Source organism: Eschrichtius robustus, chromosome 1 (genome assembly GCF_028021215.1).
Source record: "Eschrichtius robustus isolate mEscRob2 chromosome 1, mEscRob2.pri, whole genome shotgun sequence".
Lineage (NCBI taxonomy): Eukaryota > Metazoa > Chordata > Mammalia > Artiodactyla > Eschrichtiidae > Eschrichtius > Eschrichtius robustus.
Window position 1 is genome coordinate 144,791,661 of NC_090824.1, and position 22,511 is coordinate 144,814,171.

General features: G+C 55.1%; 8 non-coding genes across 8 annotated transcripts; all 8 read left to right on the top strand.

The window, feature by feature from the left end:
- Positions 1 to 2,067: 2,067 nt before the first annotated feature.
- LOC137750162 (small nucleolar RNA SNORD116) lies at positions 2,068 to 2,160 on the top strand. Its single transcript, XR_011070384.1, has one exon. It is a non-coding gene; the product is annotated as a small nucleolar RNA SNORD116 (small nucleolar RNA).
- Positions 2,161 to 4,831: 2,671 nt separating this feature from the next.
- On the top strand, positions 4,832 to 4,924 carry LOC137776754 (small nucleolar RNA SNORD116). The gene has a single exon (XR_011076312.1). It is a non-coding gene; the product is annotated as a small nucleolar RNA SNORD116 (small nucleolar RNA).
- Positions 4,925 to 7,614: 2,690 nt separating this feature from the next.
- LOC137750619 (small nucleolar RNA SNORD116) lies at positions 7,615 to 7,707 on the top strand. Its single transcript, XR_011070501.1, has one exon. It is a non-coding gene; the product is annotated as a small nucleolar RNA SNORD116 (small nucleolar RNA).
- Positions 7,708 to 10,375: 2,668 nt separating this feature from the next.
- On the top strand, positions 10,376 to 10,468 carry LOC137776759 (small nucleolar RNA SNORD116). The gene has a single exon (XR_011076313.1). It is a non-coding gene; the product is annotated as a small nucleolar RNA SNORD116 (small nucleolar RNA).
- A 2,690-nt stretch (positions 10,469 to 13,158) lies between these two features.
- LOC137750620 (small nucleolar RNA SNORD116) lies at positions 13,159 to 13,251 on the top strand. The gene has a single exon (XR_011070505.1). It is a non-coding gene; the product is annotated as a small nucleolar RNA SNORD116 (small nucleolar RNA).
- A 2,669-nt stretch (positions 13,252 to 15,920) lies between these two features.
- LOC137776765 (small nucleolar RNA SNORD116) lies at positions 15,921 to 16,013 on the top strand. The gene has a single exon (XR_011076317.1). It is a non-coding gene; the product is annotated as a small nucleolar RNA SNORD116 (small nucleolar RNA).
- A 2,690-nt stretch (positions 16,014 to 18,703) lies between these two features.
- LOC137750623 (small nucleolar RNA SNORD116) lies at positions 18,704 to 18,796 on the top strand. Its single transcript, XR_011070506.1, has one exon. It is a non-coding gene; the product is annotated as a small nucleolar RNA SNORD116 (small nucleolar RNA).
- Positions 18,797 to 21,465: 2,669 nt separating this feature from the next.
- On the top strand, positions 21,466 to 21,558 carry LOC137776773 (small nucleolar RNA SNORD116). The gene has a single exon (XR_011076318.1). It is a non-coding gene; the product is annotated as a small nucleolar RNA SNORD116 (small nucleolar RNA).
- The last annotated feature ends 953 nt before the right edge of the window (positions 21,559 to 22,511 follow it).

Below are 22,511 nucleotides of genomic sequence, written 5' to 3' on the forward strand. Positions count from 1 at the left end.
GGAGAGAAAGGTAAGGTATCATGAGGAAAGGTCCTGTGTGATGTCGTGGGATGGGCTGTCATCATTGGGTTGCAGGCGCTGGCCTCGGCTTCCCAAGAATGTGCCTTGTTCGTGATGGGCTGGCATAAGCTGCCTATGGAGCAGATGGCTTTGGCAGTTCAAGTGGGTGAGTTGAGGTAGGTAACTTGTGTAGAGTTGCGATCCCGTTGCCCGAGGAATGACACCCAAAGGGTGTCTTGCGGGAAGTAGAGAAGATCGACATGGTGAGGCGTCTGTGCCGGCCTCCTTGGAGGTAGTTGAGTTATGCGAATATCCCCTTTGGCCGCTTTGTTCCCTTGTTTGGCAATGTGTAAAGCGAAAGTGTTTCTCCCGTGGGGGAATGACGCGACCGGCCAGTGTAGCACGCAGGCCTTTCGAACAGCCAGAGGATTATCTGGAGCAGTCCATTGGTGGGGCAGAGATGGGGGCCCCATTGCCATGCCTGCTGTGCTGCCGTGGCCAGCCACTGTTCCCTTTCAGGCTTCCAAGTCCCCTCGCATGGCAGAGGTCTTCCATTGCAAGTCTGTCTGTGGTCCTCGGGGACCATGCCTTTGATCCCTGTGAGTTACTCGGTAGTGTCACTGTGGCAGTGGAGAATTTCCAGGATGCATGGGGTGGGATCAGCATCAACGAAGGAGACAGGCTTGTGGTCTGTCTTCCCTGGTGTTCAGTGTTCCCGTGTTCTGAAGATGTTTGTGGTTTCCAGTAGGGTCGTGTCTCCCTGTGGGCTGGAGGAGGGCACGTAGGAAGAGGCTTTCAAGGGTTTGAGAGTTTCCTGAGGGGTCAGGGCCGTGAACATTCAAGATGGGAGCTGCCTGAGACGTGGCTGGGCATGTGGAGTAGTCTCCGCCGTGGGGATCCGACATGGGTTATGGTGGATGAGGCCCACCACTTCCTGTGGTGGGCATTCCCACGGGTCAATGGAAAGTGATTAGGCCTAGTTGGTGAGAAGTGGCACGTGGGCCCACGTTCGTTAGCCCCTTGAGTGGTTTCAGGCTGCATCTTGGCAGTAGACAGCTGCCGGTCGGTGTCGGCCCGACCATGGGAGTTCCCTTGCTTCCGGAAGTGCTGCGAGTGACCCCAAATGCCCATCAGATATACTGGTAGCTGACAGAGTCTTGAGGTGCACGTAGATGTCACAGCCAAGGCCCGGAGGCAGGTCTCGTCGAGGCTGTGTGTTTTTGTCAGAAGGCGTGGCTGTGGGAGAGCGGGAGTCCATGGACTATTCCATCAGCCCCTGGGGGTCAAAGTGTGCCTGCGGCCTCTTGAAGCTGACAGGAGTCTTTCTCCTTTTAGTTGGGGGTCTAACCAGGGTGCTGTGTATAAACTATTTCTTTTATTGTTGGACTCCTCTTCACAGGGCCATAGGGACACACAGAGACCAAGACGCGTATTCAGCGGCACACGGAGAAACCCACGAGCACGTCCGCATGCGCAGTCACAGTCACACATGCCCACACGCGTGAACACACACATACAGCCTCTCACACACCGGCCAACGTACGTGCCTAACTTCCTGCAGTCGTACTATCAGACATGCAGTCAATTCTCGGTAAGGGATAGAGGTCCTTGGGAAGCAGTTTCAGAGCTCAAGGCCAGGTAAATGTTTTTATGGATCATGTCCTCTGAGGACACCGGTCCACTTACAAAGCCTCGGTGATTTCTGTCCACTTCTCAGGTGCAGTTGCTGGGAAAGGCTGGCCGTCGGCACAAACAAGAAGACCTTGGTGTGCTCTGATGACTGGAGGTGCTAAGAAGAACTGGAGAAAGTGAGGCGGGCCCATGTCCCCGAGCATGTTCGTGGATAACTCAGGACGGTAGGTATTCCAGCACCCCAAGATGTGCCATTAGGTATTAGGTTTTCCTCAGACGGGCCCAATGGCTGCAAGAGTGGATTGATTGTTCCTCTTGCTGAGTGGCCTGAGGGCTGTGGATTCTCCAGGCTTTTGAGGTAGCCCAGGCTCATGGCTCCTGTACAGAGCCCCGCACACACCCCGGTTGTGTTCTGCAGCATCCCAGCATGTGCTTGGATCGATGATGACACCCTTGCATGCATTTCTTGGAAAATCTGAACCAAATGAGTGAGAACACTCTACCGTCTCCTCTTCGAAACTGAGGTTCAGCACGTTCCCTCTCTCAGGGGGAGAGGACAGTTAGGAATGAGGGCCAGCGTCCCCCGCCGACATGCATGCAAACACCACCAAGGACTCCAGTATTGGAGGGGCTCCTGTCTGAGTGTTGACCGTGTCTGCACATAAGCTGTGTTATCTGTGAATCCCGGGACCCTGCTGAATGGCTGTTGAGGGAATGCGAGGGGGCAGGCTCTCCTGCTGGTCTTAAGAGTCGGAGTGTGTGCTGGTCTAGGCCCAGTTAGCTTGCAGTTGGGAGGTGAGTTGTGGCCAGGAGCACGCTTCGTGCATGCCATTTTGGGGGTTGATTCTGGAAGCCAAAATGAGCAAGCGTCCCTGGTTGGTGCCTTGATCCTCAGGACAGGCCTGTGGACCTCCCTGTTCTTGTGTTTTTCACGGTGAGGTTCTTGAGTGCCTAGTGAGGCTGGAGCAATGGGCGGGGCTGAGCTCGGTTGGGCATCAGCGGAAAGGGGCTGATGGATTAGGCCTCGCTGCTGCCCTTGTTTGCTTCTCTACTTTAACTCCCGGCACAGTGTTGATGCCAAGTGGGTCATCGTGGAGTGGGGAGAGGAACGAGTGCTGAATTTAAACCTGCGTGGATCACTGATGGCCCGCACAGGAAGGGAAGGGAAGATGTGGACATCTCCTTTGTGATGTCGTGGAATAGGCTATCATAATTGGGTTGCAGGTGCTGGCCTCGGCTTCCCAAGGATGTGTCATGTTCGTGATTGGCTGGCATCAGCTGCCTATGGAGGGGATGGCTTTGGCAGTTCAAGTGGATGAGGTGAGGTAGGTAACTGTGTAGATTTGGAATCCCATTGCGAGAGGAAAGACAACCAAAGGGTGTCTTGGGAGACGTAAAGAAGATTGACATGGTGATGCGTCTGTGCTGGCCTCCTTGGAGAATGTTTAGTTATGCGAACATCCCCTTTGGCTGCTTTGTTCCCTTGGTTGGGAATGTGCAAAGCGAAAGTGCTTCTCCCGGCGGGGGGGGGGGCATGACTCGGCTTGTGAACAGCCAGAGGTTTATCTGGAGCAGTCTGTTGGGGGGACAGAGTTGGGGGCACTGTTGCGACACCAGGTGCACTGTCGTGGACAGCCACTGTGCCCGTTCAAGGTTCCAGGTCCCCTCGTGTGGCAAAGGTTTTCCGTTGAAAGTCTGTCTGTGGTCCTCGGGGACAGTGCCTTTGATCACTGTGAGTTCCTTGGTAGTGTCGCTGTGGCAATGGAGAATTGCCAGGATGCATGTGGTGGGGTGGACATCATCAAAGCAGACAGGCTTGCGGTGTGTCTTCCCTGCTGTTCAGTGTCTCCGTGTTCGCATGATGTCTGTGGCTTCAAGTAGAGTCGAGTCGCCCTGCAGGCAGGAGGAGGGCACTTAGGACGAGGCTGTGTAGCGTTTGAGCGTTTCCTCAGTGCTCAGGCCCGCAAACCCTACCAGTTGAAAGCTTACCTATACGTGGCCGGGAAGGTGGCCTCATTTCCGCTGTGGGGTTCCAACCTGTGTCATGGTTGCTGAAGCCCAACACTTCCCATTGAGGGCATTCCCACGGGGTCATGGAAAGTGATTTGGTCTAGTTGGCGAGATGAGGCACTTGGGCCGAAGTCCATTAACCCCTTGAGAAGTGCCAGGCTGCATCTTGCCTGTCGTCACCTGCAGGTCTGTGTCAGCCCGCCCATGGGAGGATACCTTGCTTCCGGGAGCACTGGGAGTGACCCCAAGGGCACATCAGATGTGCTGGCAGGTGGCAGGATCTCCAGGTCCACATAGGTGTGACACCCATGGCCGGGAGGGAGGTCTCGTCCAGTCTTTGTGCTTTGGTCAGAAGGCGTGGCTGTGGGAGAATGGGAGTCTGTGGCCTATTTCAACAGCCTGGGGGTCAAAGTTCGCATGCGGCCTCATGAAGCTGACAGGGGTCTTTCTCCTTTCAGCTGGGGTTCCAACCAGGGTGCTGTGTATAAACGATGACGTTTACTGTTAGAGGCGTCTGCAGAGGGCCACAGGAACACCCAGAGACCAAGACGCATATTTAACGGCACACACAGGAATCCACAAACGCATCCTCGTGCAGAGTCACAGTCACACACGCCCACACGTGTGAATACACACATACAGCGTCTCACACACCGAGCAACGTACGTGCGTAACTTCCTTCAGTCGTGCTGTGAGACACACAATCAGCTTTCGGTAAGGGATAGTGGTACTTGGGAAGCAGATTCCAGGCTCACGCCCTGGTTAAGTGTTCACAAAAATCATGTTCTCTGTGGACCCTGGTGCAATTTATAAACCTGCGTGATTTCTGTCCACTGCTCAGGTGCAGTTGCAGCGTAAGGTTGGCTGTTGGCAGAGAAGAAGACCTTCGCATCGTCTGATGACTGGATGTGCTGAGGAGAACTGGAAAAAGTGGGGCGGGTGCACGTTGCCGAGCATGGCTGTGGATATCTCAGGACGGTAGGCATTCACCCATACTAAGATGTGCCATTGGATATTAGGATTTCCACAGATGGGCCCAATGGGTGCAAGAGTGGATTGATTGTTGGTCCTGCTGAGTGGCCTGAGGACTGTGGATTCCCCAAGCAGTTGGAGTACTGCCAGGTCATGGCTCCTCTGCAGAGACCCACGGCCTTCCCTTTTGTGTTCTGCAGCGTCCCAGCATGTGCTTGGATCGATGATGACACCCTTGTATGCATTCCTTGCAAAATCTGAACAAAATGAGTGAGAACGCTCTACCGTCTCCTCATCGAAACTGAGGCCCAGCACGTTTCCTCTCTCGGGAGTACAGGACAGTTAGGAGTGAGGGCCAACGTCCCCTGCTGACAGGCATGCAAACACCACTAAGGGCTCCAGCATTGGAGGGGCTCCTGTCTGAGGGTCGACCATGTCTGCCCATAAGCTGGGTCATCTATGAATCCCCGGTCCCTGCTAAAAGGCCGTTGAGGGAATGCAAGAGGGCAGGCTTTCCCGCTAGTCTTCAGGGTCGGAGTGTGTCCTGGTATAGACCCAGTAAGCTTGCAGCTTGGAGAGGTGATTTTTGGACAGGATCACGCTTTGTGCATGCCGCTTCCGAGGTTGATTATGGAAGCCAAAATGAGCAAGCTTCCCTGGTTGGAGCCTGGAGCCTCAGGCCAGGCCTGTGGCCCTCTCTGTTGTTGTGTTTCACGCAGTGAGGTTCTGGACTGCCCGGTGTGGCTGGAGCAGTGGGTGGGCGTGGGCTGGAGTTGGGCGATGGCGGAAGGGGGCTGATGGTTTAGGCCTCAGTGCTGCCCCTGTCAGCTCCTCTGCTGAAGTTGCCGGCACACTGTTGGCGCTAAGTGGATGTTCGTGGAGTGGGGTGTGGATCGAGTGAAGCATTTCAGCCTGGGTGGTGGCTGCTGGCCTGGAGAGAAAGGTAAGGTATCATGAGGAAAGGTCCTGTGTGATGTCGTGGGATGGGCTGTCATCATTGGGTTGCAGGCGCTGGCCTCGGCTTCCCAAGAATGTGCCTTGTTCGTGATGGGCTGGCATAAGCTGCCTATGGAGCAGATGGCTTTGGCAGTTCAAGTGGGTGAGTTGAGGTAGGTAACTTGTGTAGAGTTGCGATCCCGTTGCCCGAGGAATGACACCCAAAGGGTGTCTTGCGGGAAGTAGAGAAGATCGACATGGTGAGGCGTCTGTGCCGGCCTCCTTGGAGGTAGTTGAGTTATGCGAATATCCCCTTTGGCCGCTTTGTTCCCTTGTTTGGCAATGTGTAAAGCGAAAGTGTTTCTCCCGTGGGGGAATGACGCGACCGGCCAGTGTAGCACGCAGGCCTTTCGAACAGCCAGAGGATTATCTGGAGCAGTCCATTGGTGGGGCAGAGATGGGGGCCCCATTGCCATGCCTGCTGTGCTGCCGTGGCCCGCCACTGTTCCCTTTCAGGCTTCCAAGTCCCCTCGCATGGCAGAGGTCTTCCGTTGCAAGTCTGTCTGTGGTCCTCGGGGACCATGCCTTTGATCCCTGTGAGTTACTCGGTAGTGTCACTGTGGCAGTGGAGAATTTCCAGGATGCATGGGGTGGGATCAGCATCAACGAAGGAGACAGGCTTGTGGTCTGTCTTCCCTGGTGTTCAGTGTTCCCGTGTTCTGAAGATGTTTGTGGTTTCCAGTAGGGTCGTGTCTCCCTGTGGGCTGGAGGAGGGCACGTAGGAAGAGGCTTTCAAGGGTTTGAGAGTTTCCTGAGGGGTCAGGGCCGTGAACATTCAAGATGGGAGCTGCCTGAGACGTGGCTGGGCATGTGGAGTAGTCTCCGCCGTGGGGATCCGACATGGGTCATGGTGGATGAGGCCCACCACTTCCTGTGGTGGGCATTCCCACGGGTCAATGGAAAGTGATTAGGCCTAGTTGGTGAGAAGTGGCACGTGGGCCCACGTTCGTTAGCCCCTTGAGTGGTTTCAGGCTGCATCTTGGCAGTAGACAGCTGCCGGTCGGTGTCGGCCCGACCATGGGAGTTCCCTTGCTTCCGGAAGTGCTGCGAGTGACCCCAAATGCCCATCAGATATACTGGTAGCTGACAGAGTCTTGAGGTGCACGTAGATGTCACAGCCAAGGCCCGGAGGCAGGTCTCGTCGAGGCTGTGTGTTTTTGTCAGAAGGCGTGGCTGTGGGAGAGCGGGAGTCCATGGACTATTCCATCAGCCCCTGGGGGTCAAAGTGTGCCTGCGGCCTCTTGAAGCTGACAGGAGTCTTTCTCCTTTTAGTTGGGGGTCTAACCAGGGTGCTGTGTATAAACTATTTCTTTTATTGTTGGACTCCTCTTCACAGGGCCATAGGGACACACAGAGACCAAGACGCGTATTCAGCGGCACACGGAGAAACCCACGAGCACGTCCGCATGCGCAGTCACAGTCACACATGCCCACACGCGTGAACACACACATACAGCCTCTCACACACCGGCCAACGTACGTGCCTAACTTCCTGCAGTCGTACTATCAGACATGCAGTCAATTCTCGGTAAGGGATAGAGGTCCTTGGGAAGCAGTTTCAGAGCTCAAGGCCAGGTAAATGTTTTTATGGATCATGTCCTCTGAGGACACCGGTCCACTTACAAAGCCTCGGTGATTTCTGTCCACTTCTCAGGTGCAGTTGCTGGGAAAGGCTGGCCGTCGGCACAAACAAGAAGACCTTGGTGTGCTCTGATGACTGGAGGTGCTAAGAAGAACTGGAGAAAGTGAGGCGGGCCCATGTCCCCGAGCATGTTCGTGGATAACTCAGGACGGTAGGTATTCCAGCACCCCAAGATGTGCCAGTAGGTATTAGGTTTTCCTCAGACGGGCCCAATGGCTGCAAGAGTGGATTGATTGTTCCTCTTGCTGAGTGGCCTGAGGGCTGTGGATTCTCCAGGCTTTTGAGGTAGCCCAGGCTCATGGCTCCTGTACAGAGCCCCGCGCACACCCCGGTTGTGTTCTGCAGCGTCCCAGCATGTGCTTGGATCGATGATGACACCCTTGCATGCATTTCTTGGAAAATCTGAACCAAATGAGTGAGAACACTCTACAGTCTCCTCTTCGAAACTGAGGTTCAGCACGTTTCCTCTCTCAGGGGGGGAGGACAGTTAGGAATGAGGGCCAGCGTCCCCCGCCGACATGCATGCAAACACCAGCAAGGACTCCAGTATTGGAGGGGCTCCTGTCTGAGGGTTGACCGTGTCTGCACATAAGCTGTGTTATCTGTGAATCCCGGGTCCCTGCTGAATGGCAGTTGAGGGAATGCGAGGGGGCAGGCTCTCCTGCTGGTCTTAAGAGTCGGAGTGTGTGCTGGTCTAGGCCCAGTTAGCTTGCAGTTGGGAGGTGAGTTGTGGCCAGGAGCACGCTTCGTGCATGCCATTTTGGGGGTTGATTCTGGAAGCCAAAATGAGCAAGCGTCCCTGGTTGGTGCCTTGATCCTCAGGACAGGCCTGTGGACCTCCCTGTTCTTGTGTTTTTCACGGTGAGGTTCTTGAGTGCCTAGTGAGGCTGGAGCAATGGGCGGGGCTGAGCTCGGTTGGGCATCAGCGGAAAGGGGCTGATGGATTAGGCCTCGCTGCTGCCCTTGTTTGCTTCTCTACTTTAACTCCCGGCACAGTGTTGATGCCAAGTGGGTCATCGTGGAGTGGGGAGAGGAACGAGTGCTGAATTTAAACCTGCGTGGATCACTGATGGCCCGCACAGGAAGGGAAGGGAAGATGTGGACATCTCCTTTGTGATGTCGTGGAATAGGCTATCATAATTGGGTTGCAGGTGCTGGCCTCGGCTTCCCAAGGATGTGTCATGTTCGTGATTGGCTGGCATCAGCTGCCTATGGAGGGGATGGCTTTGGCAGTTCAAGTGGATGAGGTGAGGTAGGTAACTGTGTAGATTTGGAATCCCATTGCGAGAGGAAAGACAACCAAAGGGTGTCTTGGGAGACGTAAAGAAGATTGACATGGTGATGCGTCTGTGCTGGCCTCCTTGGAGAATGTTTAGTTATGCGAACATCCCCTTTGGCTGCTTTGTTCCCTTGGTTGGGAATGTGCAAAGCGAAAGTGCTTCTCCCGGCGGGGGGGGGGCATGACTCAGCTTGTGAACAGCCAGAGGTTTATCTGGAGCAGTCTGTTGGGGGGACAGAGTTGGGGGCACTGTTGCGACACCAGGTGCACTGTCGTGGACAGCCACTGTGCCCTTTCAAGGTTCCAGGTCCCCTCGTGTGGCAAAGGTTTTCCGTTGAAAGTCTGTCTGTGGTCCTCGGGGACAGTGCCTTTGATCACTGTGAGTTCCTCGGTAGTGTCGCTGTGGCAATGGAGAATTGCCAGGATGCATGTGGTGGGGTGGACATCATTAAAGCAGACAGGCTTGCGGTGTGTCTTCCCTGCTGTTCAGTGTCTCCGTGTTCGCATGATGTCTGTGGCTTCAAGTAGAGTCGAGTCGCCCTGCAGGCAGGAGGAGGGCACTTAGGACGAGGCTGTGTAGCGTTTGAGCGTTTCCTCAGTGCTCAGGGCCGCAAACCCTACCAGTTGAAAGCTTACCTATACGTGGCCGGGAAGGTGGCCTAATTTCCGCTGTGGGGTTCCAACCTGTGTCATGGTTGCTGAAGCCCAACACTTCCCATTGAGGGCATTCCCACGGGGTCATGGAAAGTGATTTGGTCTAGTTGGCGAGATGAGGCACTTGGGCCGAAGTCCATTAACCCCTTGAGAAGTGCCAGGCTGCATCTTGCCTGTCGTCACCTGCAGGTCTGTGTCAGCCCGCCCATGGGAGGATACCTTGCTTCCGGGAGCACTGGGAGTGACCCCAAGGGCACATCAGATGTGCTGGTAGGTGGCAGGATCTCCAGGTCCACATAGGTGTGACACCCACGGCCGGGAGGGAGGTCTCGTCCAGTCTTTGTGCTTTGGTCAGAAGGCGTGGCTGTGGGAGAGTGGGAGTCTGTGGCCTATTTCGACAGCCTGGGGGTCAAAGTTCGCATGCGGCCTCATGAAGCTGACAGGGGTCTTTCTCCTTTCAGCTGGGGTTCCAAACAGGGTGCTGTGTATAAACGATGACGTTTACTGTTAGAGGCGTCTGCAGAGGGCCACAAAACACCCAGAGACCAAGACGCATATTTAACGGCACAACAGGAATCCACAAACGCATCCTCGTGCAGAGTCACAGTCACACACGCCCACACGTGTGAATACACACATACAGCGTCTCACACACCGAGCAACGTACGTGCGTAACTTCCTTCAGTCGTGCTGTGAGACACACAATCAGCTTTCGGTAAGGGATAGTGGTACTTGGGAAGCAGATTCCAGGCTCACGCCCTGGTTAAGTGTTCACAAAAATCATGTTCTCTGAGGACCCTGGTGCAATTTATAAACCTGCGTGATTTCTGTCCACTGCTCAGGTGCAGTTGCAGCGTAAGGTTGGCTGTTGGCAGAGAAGAAGACCTTCGCATCGTCTGATGACTGGATGTGCTGAGGAGAACTGGAAAAAGTGGGGCGGGTGCACGTTGCCGAGCATGGCTGTGGATATCTCAGGACGGTAGGCATTCACCCATACTAAGATGTGCCATTGGATATTAGGATTTCCACAGATGGGCCCAATGGGTGCAAGAGTGGATTGATTGTTGGTCCTGCTGAGTGGCCTGAGGACTGTGGATTCCCCAAGCAGTTGGAGTACTGCCAGGTCATGGCTCCTCTGCAGAGACCCACGGCCTTCCCTTTTGTGTTCTGCAGCGTCCCAGCATGTGCTTGGATCGATGATGACACCCTTGTATGCATTCCTTGCAAAATCTGAACAAAATGAGTGAGAACGCTCTACCGTCTCCTCATCGAAACTGAGGCCCAGCACGTTTCCTCTCTCGGGAGTACAGGACAGTTAGGAGTGAGGGCCAACGTCCCCTGCTGACAGGCATGCAAACACCACTAAGGGCTCCAGCATTGGAGGGGCTCCTGTCTGAGGGTCGACCATGTCTGCCCATAAGCTGGGTCATCTATGAATCCCCGGTCCCTGCTAAAAGGCCGTTGAGGGAATGCAAGAGGGCAGGCTTTCCCGCTAGTCTTCAGAGTCGGAGTGTGTCCTGGTATAGACCCAGTAAGCTTGCAGCTTGGAGAGGTGATTTTTGGACAGGATCACGCTTTGTGCATGCCGCTTCCGAGGTTGATTATGGAAGCCAAAATGAGCAAGCTTCCCTGGTTGGAGCCTGGAGCCTCAGGCCAGGCCTGTGGCCCTCTCTGTTGTTGTGTTTCACGCAGTGAGGTTCTGGACTGCCCGGTGTGGCTGGAGCAGTGGGTGGGCGTGGGCTGGAGTTGGGCGATGGCGGAAGGGGGCTGATGGTTTAGGCCTCAGTGCTGCCCCTGTCAGCTCCTCTGCTGAAGTTGCCGGCACACTGTTGGCGCTAAGTGGATGTTCGTGGAGTGGGGTGTGGATCGAGTGAAGCATTTCAGCCTGGGTGGTGGCTGCTGGCCTGGAGAGAAAGGTAAGGTATCATGAGGAAAGGTCCTGTGTGATGTCGTGGGATGGGCTGTCATCATTGGGTTGCAGGCGCTGGCCTCGGCTTCCCAAGAATGTGCCTTGTTCGTGATGGGCTGGCATAAGCTGCCTATGGAGCAGATGGCTTTGGCAGTTCAAGTGGGTGAGTTGAGGTAGGTAACTTGTGTAGAGTTGCGATCCCGTTGCCCGAGGAATGACACCCAAAGGGTGTCTTGCGGGAAGTAGAGAAGATCGACATGGTGAGGCGTCTGTGCCGGCCTCCTTGGAGGTAGTTGAGTTATGCGAATATCCCCTTTGGCCGCTTTGTTCCCTTGTTTGGCAATGTGTAATGCGAAAGTGTTTCTCCCGTGGGGGAATGACGCGACCGGCCAGTGTAGCACGCAGGCCTTTCGAACAGCCAGAGGATTATCTGGAGCAGTCCATTGGTGGGGCAGAGATGGGGGCCCCATTGCCATGCCTGCTGTGCTGCCGTGGCCAGCCACTGTTCCCTTTCAGGCTTCCAAGTCCCCTCGCATGGCAGAGGTCTTCCGTTGCAAGTCTGTCTGTGGTCCTCGGGGACCATGCCTTTGATCCCTGTGAGTTACTCGGTAGTGTCACTGTGGCAGTGGAGAATTTCCAGGATGCATGGGGTGGGATCAGCATCAACGAAGGAGACAGGCTTGTGGTCTGTCTTCCCTGGTGTTCAGTGTTCCCGTGTTCTGAAGATGTTTGTGGTTTCCAGTAGGGTCGTGTCTCCCTGTGGGCTGGAGGAGGGCACGTAGGAAGAGGCTTTCAAGGGTTTGAGAGTTTCCTGAGGGGTCAGGGCCGTGAACATTCAAGATGGGAGCTGCCTGAGACGTGGCTGGGCATGTGGAGTAGTCTCCGCCGTGGGGATCCGACATGGGTCATGGTGGATGAGGCCCACCACTTCCTGTGGTGGGCATTCCCACGGGTCAATGGAAAGTGATTAGGCCTAGTTGGTGAGAAGTGGCACGTGGGCCCACGTTCGTTAGCCCCTTGAGTGGTTTCAGGCTGCATCTTGGCAGTAGACAGCTGCCGGTCGGTGTCGGCCCGACCATGGGAGTTCCCTTGCTTCCAGAAGTGCTGCGAGTGACCCCAAATGCCCATCAGATATACTGGTAGCTGACAGAGTCTTGAGGTGCACGTAGATGTCACAGCCAAGGCCCGGAGGCAGGTCTCGTCGAGGCTGTGTGTTTTTGTCAGAAGGCGTGGCTGTGGGAGAGCGGGAGTCCATGGACTATTCCAACAGCCCCTGGGGGTCAAAGTGTGCCTGCGGCCTCTTGAAGCTGACAGGAGTCTTTCTCCTTTTAGTTGGGGGTCTAACCAGGGTGCTGTGTATAAACTATTTCTTTTATTGTTGGACTCCTCTTCACAGGGCCATAGGGACACACAGAGACCAAGACGCGTATTCAGCGGCACACGGAGAAACCCACGAGCACGTCCGCATGCGCAGTCACAGTCACACATGCCCACACGCGTGAACACACACATACAGCCTCTCACACACCGGCCAACGTACGTGCCTAACTTCCTGCAGTCGTACTATCAGACATGCAGTCAATTCTCGGTAAGGGATAGAGGTCCTTGGGAAGCAGTTTCAGAGCTCAAGGCCAGGTAAATGTTTTTATGGATCATGTCCTCTGAGGACACCGGTCCACTTACAAAGCCTCGGTGATTTCTGTCCACTTCTCAGGTGCAGTTGCTGGGAAAGGCTGGCCGTCGGCACAAACAAGAAGACCTTGGTGTGCTCTGATGACTGGAGGTGCTAAGAAGAACTGGAGAAAGTGAGGCGGGCCCATGTCCCCGAGCATGTTCGTGGATAACTCAGGACGGTAGGTATTCCAGCACCCCAAGATGTGCCAGTAGGTATTAGGTTTTCCTCAGACGGGCCCAATGGCTGCAAGAGTGGATTGATTGCTCCTCTTGCTGAGTGGCCTGAGGGCTGTGGATTCTCCAGGCTTTTGAGGTAGCCCAGGCTCATGGCTCCTGTACAGAGCCCCGCGCACACCCCGGTTGTGTTCTGCAGCGTCCCAGCATGTGCTTGGATCGATGATGACACCCTTGCATGCATTTCTTGGAAAATCTGAACCAAATGAGTGAGAACACTCTACAGTCTCCTCTTCGAAACTGAGGTTCAGCACGTTTCCTCTCTCAGGGGGGGAGGACAGTTAGGAATGAGGGCCAGCGTCCCCCGCCGACATGCATGCAAACACCAGCAAGGACTCCAGTATTGGAGGGGCTCCTGTCTGAGGGTTGACCGTGTCTGCACATAAGCTGTGTTATCTGTGAATCCCGGGTCCCTGCTGAATGGCTGTTGAGGGAATGCGAGGGGGCAGGCTCTCCTGCTGGTCTTAAGAGTCGGAGTGTGTGCTGGTCTAGGCCCAGTTAGCTTGCAGTTGGGAGGTGAGTTGTGGCCAGGAGCACGCTTCGTGCATGCCATTTTGGGGGTTGATTCTGGAAGCCAAAATGAGCAAGCGTCCCTGGTTGGTGCCTTGATCCTCAGGACAGGCCTGTGGACCTCCCTGTTCTTGTGTTTTTCACGGTGAGGTTCTTGAGTGCCTAGTGAGGCTGGAGCAATGGGCGGGGCTGAGCTCGGTTGGGCATCAGCGGAAAGGGGCTGATGGATTAGGCCTTGCTGCTGCCCTTGTTTGCTTCTCTACTTTAACTCCCGGCACAGTGTTGATGCCAAGTGGGTCATCGTGGAGTGGGGAGAGGAACGAGTGCTGAATTTAAACCTGCGTGGATCACTGATGGCCCGCACAGGAAGGGAAGGGAAGATGTGGACATCTCCTTTGTGATGTCGTGGAATAGGCTATCATAATTGGGTTGCAGGTGCTGGCCTCGGCTTCCCAAGGATGTGTCATGTTCGTGATTGGCTGGCATCAGCTGCCTATGGAGGGGATGGCTTTGGCAGTTCAAGTGGATGAGGTGAGGTAGGTAACTGTGTAGATTTGGAATCCCATTGCGAGAGGAAAGACAACCAAAGGGTGTCTTGCGAGACATAAAGAAGATTGACATGGTGATGCATCTGTGCTGGCCTCCTTGGAGAATGTTTAGTTATGCGAACCTCCCCTTTGGCTGCTTTGTTCCCTTGGTTGGGAATGTGCAAAGCGAAAGTGCTTCTCCCGGCGGGGGGGGGCATGACTCGGCTTGTGAACAGCCAGAGGTTTATCTGGAGCAGTCTGTTGGGGGAACAGAGTTGGGGGCACTGTTGCGACACCAGGTGCACTGTCGTGGACAGCCACTGTGCCCTTTCAAGGTTCCAGGTCCCCTCGTGTGGCAAAGGTTTTCCGTTGAAAGTCTGTCTGTGGTCCTCGGGGACAGTGCCTTTGATCACTGTGAGTTCCTCGCTAGTGTCGCTGTGGCAGTGGAGAATTGCCAGGATGCATGTGGTGGGGTGGACATCATCAAAGCAGACAGGCTTGCGGTGTGTCTTCCCTGCTGTTCAGTGTCTCCGTGTTCGCATGATGTCTGTGGCTTCAAGTAGAGTCGAGTCGCCCTGCAGGAAGGAGGAGGGCACTTAGGACGAGGCTGTGTAGCGTTTGAGCGTTTCCTCAGTGCTCAGGGCCGCAAACCCTACCAGTTGAAAGCTTACCTATACGTGGCCGGGAAGGTGGCCTAATTTCCGCTGTGGGGTTCCAACCTGTGTCATGGTTGCTGAAGCCCAACACTTCCCATTGAGGGCATTCCCACGGGGTCATGGAAAGTGATTTGGTCTAGTTGGCGAGATGAGGCACTTGGGCCGAAGTCCATTAACCCCTTGAGAAGTGCCAGGCTGCATCTTGCCTGTCGTCACCTGCAGGTCTGTGTCAGCCCGCCCATGGGAGGATACCTTGCTTCCGGGAGCACTGGGAGTGACCCCAAGGGCACATCAGATGTGCTGGTAGGTGGCAGGATCTCCAGGTCCACATAGGTGTGACACCCACGGCCGGGAGGGAGGTCTCGTCCAGTCTTTGTGCTTTGGTCAGAAGGCGTGGCTGTGGGAGAGTGGGAGTCTGTGGCCTATTTCGACAGCCTGGGGGTCAAAGTTCGCATGCGGCCTCATGAAGCTGACAGGGGTCTTTCTCCTTTCAGCTGGGGTTCCAACCAGGGTGCTGTGTATAAACGATGACGTTTACTGTTAGAGGCGTCTGCAGAGGGCCACAGGAACACCCAGAGACCAAGACGCATATTTAACGGCACACACAGGAATCCACAAACGCATCCTCGTGCAGAGTCACAGTCACACACGCCCACACGTGTGAATACACACATACAGCGTCTCACACACCGAGCAACGTACGTGCGTAACTTCCTTCAGTCGTGCTGTGAGACACACAATCAGCTTTCGGTAAGGGATAGTGGTACTTGGGAAGCAGATTCCAGGCTCACGCCCTGGTTAAGTGTTCACAAAAATCATGTTCTCTGAGGACCCTGGTGCAATTTATAAACCTGCGTGATTTCTGTCCACTGCTCAGGTGCAGTTGCAGCGTAAGGTTGGCTGTTGGCAGAGAAGAAGACCTTCGCATCGTCTGATGACTGGATGTGCTGAGGAGAACTGGAAAAAGTGGGGCGGGTGCACGTTGCCGAGCATGGCTGTGGATATCTCAGGACGGTAGGCATTCACCCATACTAAGATGTGCCATTGGATATTAGGATTTCCACAGATGGGCCCAATGGGTGCAAGAGTGGATTGATTGTTGGTCCTGCTGAGTGGCCTGAGGACTGTGGATTCCCCAAGCAGTTGGAGTACTGCCAGGTCATGGCTCCTCTGCAGAGACCCACGGCCTTCCCTTTTGTGTTCTGCAGCGTCCCAGCATGTGCTTGGATCGATGATGACACCCTTGTATGCATTCCTTGCAAAATCTGAACAAAATGAGTGAGAACGCTCTACCGTCTCCTCATCGAAACTGAGGCCCAGCACGTTTCCTCTCTCGGGAGTACAGGACAGTTAGGAGTGAGGGCCAACGTCCCCTGCTGACAGGCATGCAAACACCACTAAGGGCTCCAGCATTGGAGGGGCTCCTGTCTGAGGGTCGACCATGTCTGCCCATAAGCTGGGTCATCTATGAATCCCCGGTCCCTGCTAAAAGGCCGTTGAGGGAATGCAAGAGGGCAGGCTTTCCCGCTAGTCTTCAGGGTCGGAGTGTGTCCTGGTATAGACCCAGTAAGCTTGCAGCTTGGAGAGGTGATTTTTGGACAGGATCACGCTTTGTGCATGCCGCTTCCGAGGTTGATTATGGAAGCCAAAATGAGCAAGCTTCCCTGGTTGGAGCCTGGAGCCTCAGGCCAGGCCTGTGGCCCTCTCTGTTGTTGTGTTTCACGCAGTGAGGTTCTTGACTGCCCGGTGTGGCTGGAGCAGTGGGTGGGCGTGGGCTGGAGTTGGGCGATGGCGGAAGGGGGCTGATGGTTTAGGCCTCAGTGCTGCCCCTGTCAGCTCCTCTGCTGAAGTTGCCGGCACACTGTTGGCGCTAAGTGGATGTTCGTGGAGTGGGGTGTGGATCGAGTGAAGCATTTCAGCCTGGGTGGTGGCTGCTCGCCTGGAGAGAAAGGTAAGGTATCATGAGGAAAGGTCCTGTGTGATGTCGTGGGATGGGCTGTCATCATTGGGTTGCAGGCGCTGGCCTCGGCTTCCCAAGAATGTGCCTTGTTCGTGATGGGCTGGCATAAGCTGCCTATGGAGCAGATGGCTTTGGCAGTTCAAGTGGGTGAGTTGAGGTAGGTAACTTGTGTAGAGTTGTGATCCCGTTGCCCGAGGAATGACACCCAAAGGGTGTCTTGCGGGAAGTAGAGAAGATCGACATGGTGAGGCGTCTGTGCCGGCCTCCTTGGAGGTAGTTGAGTTATGCGAATATCCCCTTTGGCCGCTTTGTTCCCTTGTTTGGCAATGTGTAAAGCGAAAGTGTTTCTCCCGTGGGGGAATGACGCGACCGGCCAGTGTAGCACGCAGGCCTTTCGAACAGCCAGAGGATTATCTGGAGCAATCCATTGGTGGGGCAGAGATGGGGGCCCCATTGCCATGCCTGCTGTGCTGCCGTGGCCAGCCACTGTTCCCTTTCAGGCTTCCAAGTCCCCTCGCATGGCAGAGGTCTTCCGTTGCAAGTCTGTCTGTGGTCCTCGGGGACCATGCCTTTGATCCCTGTGAGTTACTCGGTAGTGTCACTGTGGCAGTGGAGAATTTCCAGGATGCATGGGGTGGGATCAGCATCAACGAAGGAGACAGGCTTGTGGTCTGTCTTCCCTGGTGTTCAGTGTTCCCGTGTTCTGAAGATGTTTGTGGTTTCCAGTAGGGTCGTGTCTCCCTGTGGGCTGGAGGAGGGCACGTAGGAAGAGGCTTTCAAGGGTTTGAGAGTTTCCTGAGGGGTCAGGGCCGTGAACATTCAAGATGGGAGCTGCCTGAGACGTGGCTGGGCATGTGGAGTAGTCTCCGCCGTGGGGATCCGACATGGGTCATGGTGGATGAGGCCCACCACTTCCTGTGGTGGGCATTCCCACGGGTCAATGGAAAGTGATTAGGCCTAGTTGGTGAGAAGTGGCACGTGGGCCCACGTTCGTTAGCCCCTTGAGTGGTTTCAGGCTGCATCTTGGCAGTAGACAGCTGCCGGTCGGTGTCGGCCCGACCATGGGAGTTCCCTTGCTTCCAGAAGTGCTGCGAGTGACCCCAAATGCCCATCAGATATACTGGTAGCTGACAGAGTCTTGAGGTGCACGTAGATGTCACAGCCAAGGCCCGGAGGGAGGTCTCGTCGAGGCTGTGTGTTTTTGTCAGAAGGCGTGGCTGTGGGAGAGCGGGAGTCCATGGACTATTCCAACAGCCCCTGGGGGTCAAAGTGTGCCTGCGGCCTCTTGAAGCTGACAGGAGTCTTTCTCCTTTTAGTTGGGGGTCTAACCAGGGTGCTGTGTATAAACTATTTCTTTTATTGTTGGACTCCTCTTCACAGGGCCATAGGGACACACAGAGACCAAGACGCGTATTCAGCGGCACACGGAGAAACCCACGAGCACGTCCGCATGCGCAGTCACAGTCACACATGCCCACACGCGTGAACACACACATACAGCCTCTCACACACCGGCCAACGTACGTGCCTAACTTCCTGCAGTCGTACTATCAGACATGCAGTCAATTCTCGGTAAGGGATAGAGGTCCTTGGGAAGCAGTTTCAGAGCTCAAGGCCAGGTAAATGTTTTTATGGATCATGTCCTCTGAGGACACCGGTCCACTTACAAAGCCTCGGTGATTTCTGTCCACTTCTCAGGTGCAGTTGCTGGGAAAGGCTGGCCGTCGGCACAAACAAGAAGACCTTGGTGTGCTCTGATGACTGGAGGTGCTAAGAAGAACTGGAGAAAGTGAGGCGGGCCCATGTCCCCGAGCATGTTCGTGGATAACTCAGGACGGTAGGTATTCCAGCACCCCAAGATGTGCCAGTAGGTATTAGGTTTTCCTCAGACGGGCCCAATGGCTGCAAGAGTGGATTGATTGCTCCTCTTGCTGAGTGGCCTGAGGGCTGTGGATTCTCCAGGCTTTTGAGGTAGCCCAGGCTCATGGCTCCTGTACAGAGCCCCGCGCACACCCCGGTTGTGTTCTGCAGCGTCCCAGCATGTGCTTGGATCGATGATGACACCCTTGCATGCATTTCTTGGAAAATCTGAACCAAATGAGTGAGAACACTCTACAGTCTCCTCTTCGAAACTGAGGTTCAGCACGTTTCCTCTCTCAGGGGGGGAGGACAGTTAGGAATGAGGGCCAGCGTCCCCGCCGACATGCATGCAAACACCAGCAAGGACTCCAGTATTGGAGGGGCTCCTCTCTGAGGGTTGACCGTGTCTGCACATAAGCTGTGTTATCTGTGAATCCCGGGTCCCTGCTGAATGGCTGTTGAGGGAATGCGAGGGGGCAGGCTCTCCTGCTGGTCTTAAGAGTCGGAGTGTGTGCTGGTCTAGGCCCAGTTAGCTTGCAGTTGGGAGGTGAGTTGTGGCCAGGAGCACGCTTCGTGCATGCCATTTTGGGGGTTGATTCTGGAAGCCAAAATGAGCAAGCGTCCCTGGTTGGTGCCTTGATCCTCAGGACAGGCCTGTGGACCTCCCTGTTCTTGTGTTTTTCACGGTGAGGTTCTTGAGTGCCTAGTGAGGCTGGAGCAATGGGCGGGGCTGAGCTCGGTTGGGCATCAGCGGAAAGGGGCTGATGGATTAGGCCTCGCTGCTGCCCTTCTTTGCTTCTCTACTTTAACTCCCGGCACAGTGTTGATGCCAAGTGGATCATCGTGGAGTGGGGAGAGGAACGAGTGCTGAATTTAAACCTGCGTGGATCACTGATGGCCCGCACAGGAAGGGAAGGGAAGATGTGGACATCTCCTTTGTGATGTCGTGGAATAGGCTATCATAATTGGGTTGCAGGTGCTGGCCTCGGCTTCCCAAGGATGTGTCATGTTCGTGATTGGCTGGCATCAGCTGCCTATGGAGGGGATGGCTTTGGCAGTTCAAGTGGATGAGGTGAGGTAGGTAACTGTGTAGATTTGGAATCCCATTGCGAGAGGAAAGACAACCAAAGGGTGTCTTGGGAGACGTAAAGAAGATTGACATGGTGATGCGTCTGTGCTGGCCTCCTTGGAGAATGTTTAGTTATGCGAACCTCCCCTTTGGCTGCTTTGTTCCCTTGGTTGGGAATGTGCAAAGCGAAAGTGCTTCTCCCGGCGGGGGGGGGGCATGACTCGGCTTGTGAACAGCCAGAGGTTTATCTGGAGCCGTCTGTTGGGGGGACAGAGTTGGGGGCACTGTTGCGACACCAGGTGCACTGTCGTGGACAGCCACTGTGCCCTTTCAAGGTTCCAGGTCCCCTCGTGTGGCAAAGTTTTTCCGTTGAAAGTCTGTCTGTGGTCCTCGGGGACAGTGCCTTTGATCACTGTGAGTTCCTCGGTAGTGTCGCTGTGGCAGTGGAGAATTGCCAGGATGCATGGGGTGGGGTGGGCATCATCAAAGCAGACAGGCTTGCGGTGTGTCTTCCCTGCTGTTCAGTGTCTCCGTGTTCGCATGATGTCTGTGGCTTCAAGTAGAGTCGAGTCGCCCTGCAGGCAGGAGGAGGGCACTTAGGACGAGGCTGTGTAGCGTTTGAGCGTTTCCTCAGTGCTCAGGGCCGCAAACCCTACCAGTTGAAAGCTTACCTATACGTGGCCGGGAAGGTGGCCTAATTTCCGCTGTGGGGTTCCAACCTGTGTCATGGTTGCTGAAGCCCAACACTTCCCATTGAGGGCATTCCCACGGGGTCATGGAAAGTGATTTGGTCTAGTTGGCGAGATGAGGCACTTGGGCCGAAGTCCATTAACCCCTTGAGAAGTGCCAGGCTGCATCTTGCCTGTCGTCACCTGCAGGTCTGTGTCAGCCCGCCCATGGGAGGATACCTTGCTTCCGGGAGCACTGGGAGTGACCCCAAGGGCACATCAGATGTGCTGGTAGGTGGCAGGATCTCCAGGTCCACATAGGTGTGACACCCACGGCCGGGAGGGAGGTCTCGTCCAGTCTTTGTGCTTTGGTCAGAAGGCGTGGCTGTGGGAGAGTGGGAGTCTGTGGCCTATTTCGACAGCCTGGGGGTCAAAGTTCGCATGCGGCCTCATGAAGCTGACAGGGGTCTTTCTCCTTTCAGCTGGGGTTCCAACCAGGGTGCTGTGTATAAACGATGACGTTTACTGTTAGAGGCGTCTGCAGAGGGCCACAGGAACACCCAGAGACCAAGACGCATATTTAACGGCACACACAGGAATCCACAAACGCATCCTCGTGCAGAGTCACAGTCACACACGCCCACACGTGTGAATACACACATACAGCGTCTCACACACCGAGCAACGTACGTGCGTAACTTCCTTCAGTCGTGCTGTGAGACACACAATCAGCTTTCGGTAAGGGATAGTGGTACTTGGGAAGCAGATTCCAGGCTCACGCCCGGGTTAAGTGTTCACAAAAATCATGTTCTCTGAGGACCCTGGTGCAATTTATAAACCTGCGTGATTTCTGTCCACTGCTCAGGTGCAGTTGCAGCGTAAGGTTGGCTGTTGGCAGAGAAGAAGACCTTCGCATCGTCTGATGACTGGATGTGCTGAGGAGAACTGGAAAAAGTGGGGCGGGTGCACGTTGCCGAGCATGGCTGTGGATATCTCAGGACGGTAGGCATTCACCCATACTAAGATGTGCCATTGGATATTAGGATTTCCACAGATGGGCCCAATGGGTGCAAGAGTGGATTGATTGTTGGTCCTGCTGAGTGGCCTGAGGACTGTGGATTCCCCAGGCAGTTGGAGTACTGCCAGGTCATGGCTCCTCTGCAGAGACCCACGGCCTTCCCTTTTGTGTTCTGCAGCGTCCCAGCATGTGCTTGGATCGATGATGACACCCTTGTATGCATTCCTTGCAAAATCTGAACAAAATGAGTGAGAACGCTCTACCGTCTCCTCATCGAAACTGAGGCCCAGCACGATTCCTCCTTCGGGAGTACGGGACAGTTAGGAGTGAGGGCCAACGTCCCCTGCTGACAGGCATGCAAACACCACTAAGGGCTCCAGCATTGGAGGGGCTCCTGTCTGAGGGTCGACCATGTCTGCCCATAAGCTGGGTCATCTATGAATCCCCGGTCCCTGCTAAAAGGCCGTTGAGGGAATGCAAGAGGGCAGGCTTTCCCGCTAGTCTTCAGGGTCGGAGTGTTTCCTGGTATAGACCCAGTAAGCTTGCAGCTTGGAGAGGTGATTTTTGGACAGGATCACGCTTTGTGCATGCCGCTTCCGAGGTTGATTATGGAAGCCAAAATGAGCAAGCTTCCCTGGTTGGAGCCTGGAGCCTCAGGCCAGGCCTGTGGCCCTCTCTGTTGTTGTGTTTCATGCAGTGAGGTTCTTGACTGCCCGGTGTGGCTGGAGCAGTGGGTGGGCGTGGGCTGGAGTTGGGCGATGGCGGAAGGGGGCTGATGGTTTAGGCCTCAGTGCTGCCCCTGTGAGCTCCTCTGCTGAAGTTGCCGGCACACTGTTGGTGCTAAGTGGATCTTCGTGGAGTGGGGTGTGGATCGAGTGAAGCATTTCAGCCTGGGTGGTGGCTGCTGGCCTGGAGAGAAAGGTAACGTATCATGAGGAAAGGTCCAGTGTGATGTCGTGGGATGGGCTGTCATCATTGGGTTGCAGGCGCTGGCCTCAGCTTCCCAAGTATGTGCCTTTTTCGTGATGGGCTGGCATAAACTGCCTATGGAGCAGATGGCTTTGGCAGTTCAAGTGGGTGAGTTGAGGTAGGTAACTTGTGTAGAGTTGCGATCCCGTTGCCCGAGGAATGACACCCAAAGGGTGTCTTGCGGGAAGTAGAGAAGATCGACATGGTGAGGCGTCTGTGCCAGCCTCCTTTGAGGTAGTTGAGTTATGCGAATATCCCCTTTGGCCGCTTTG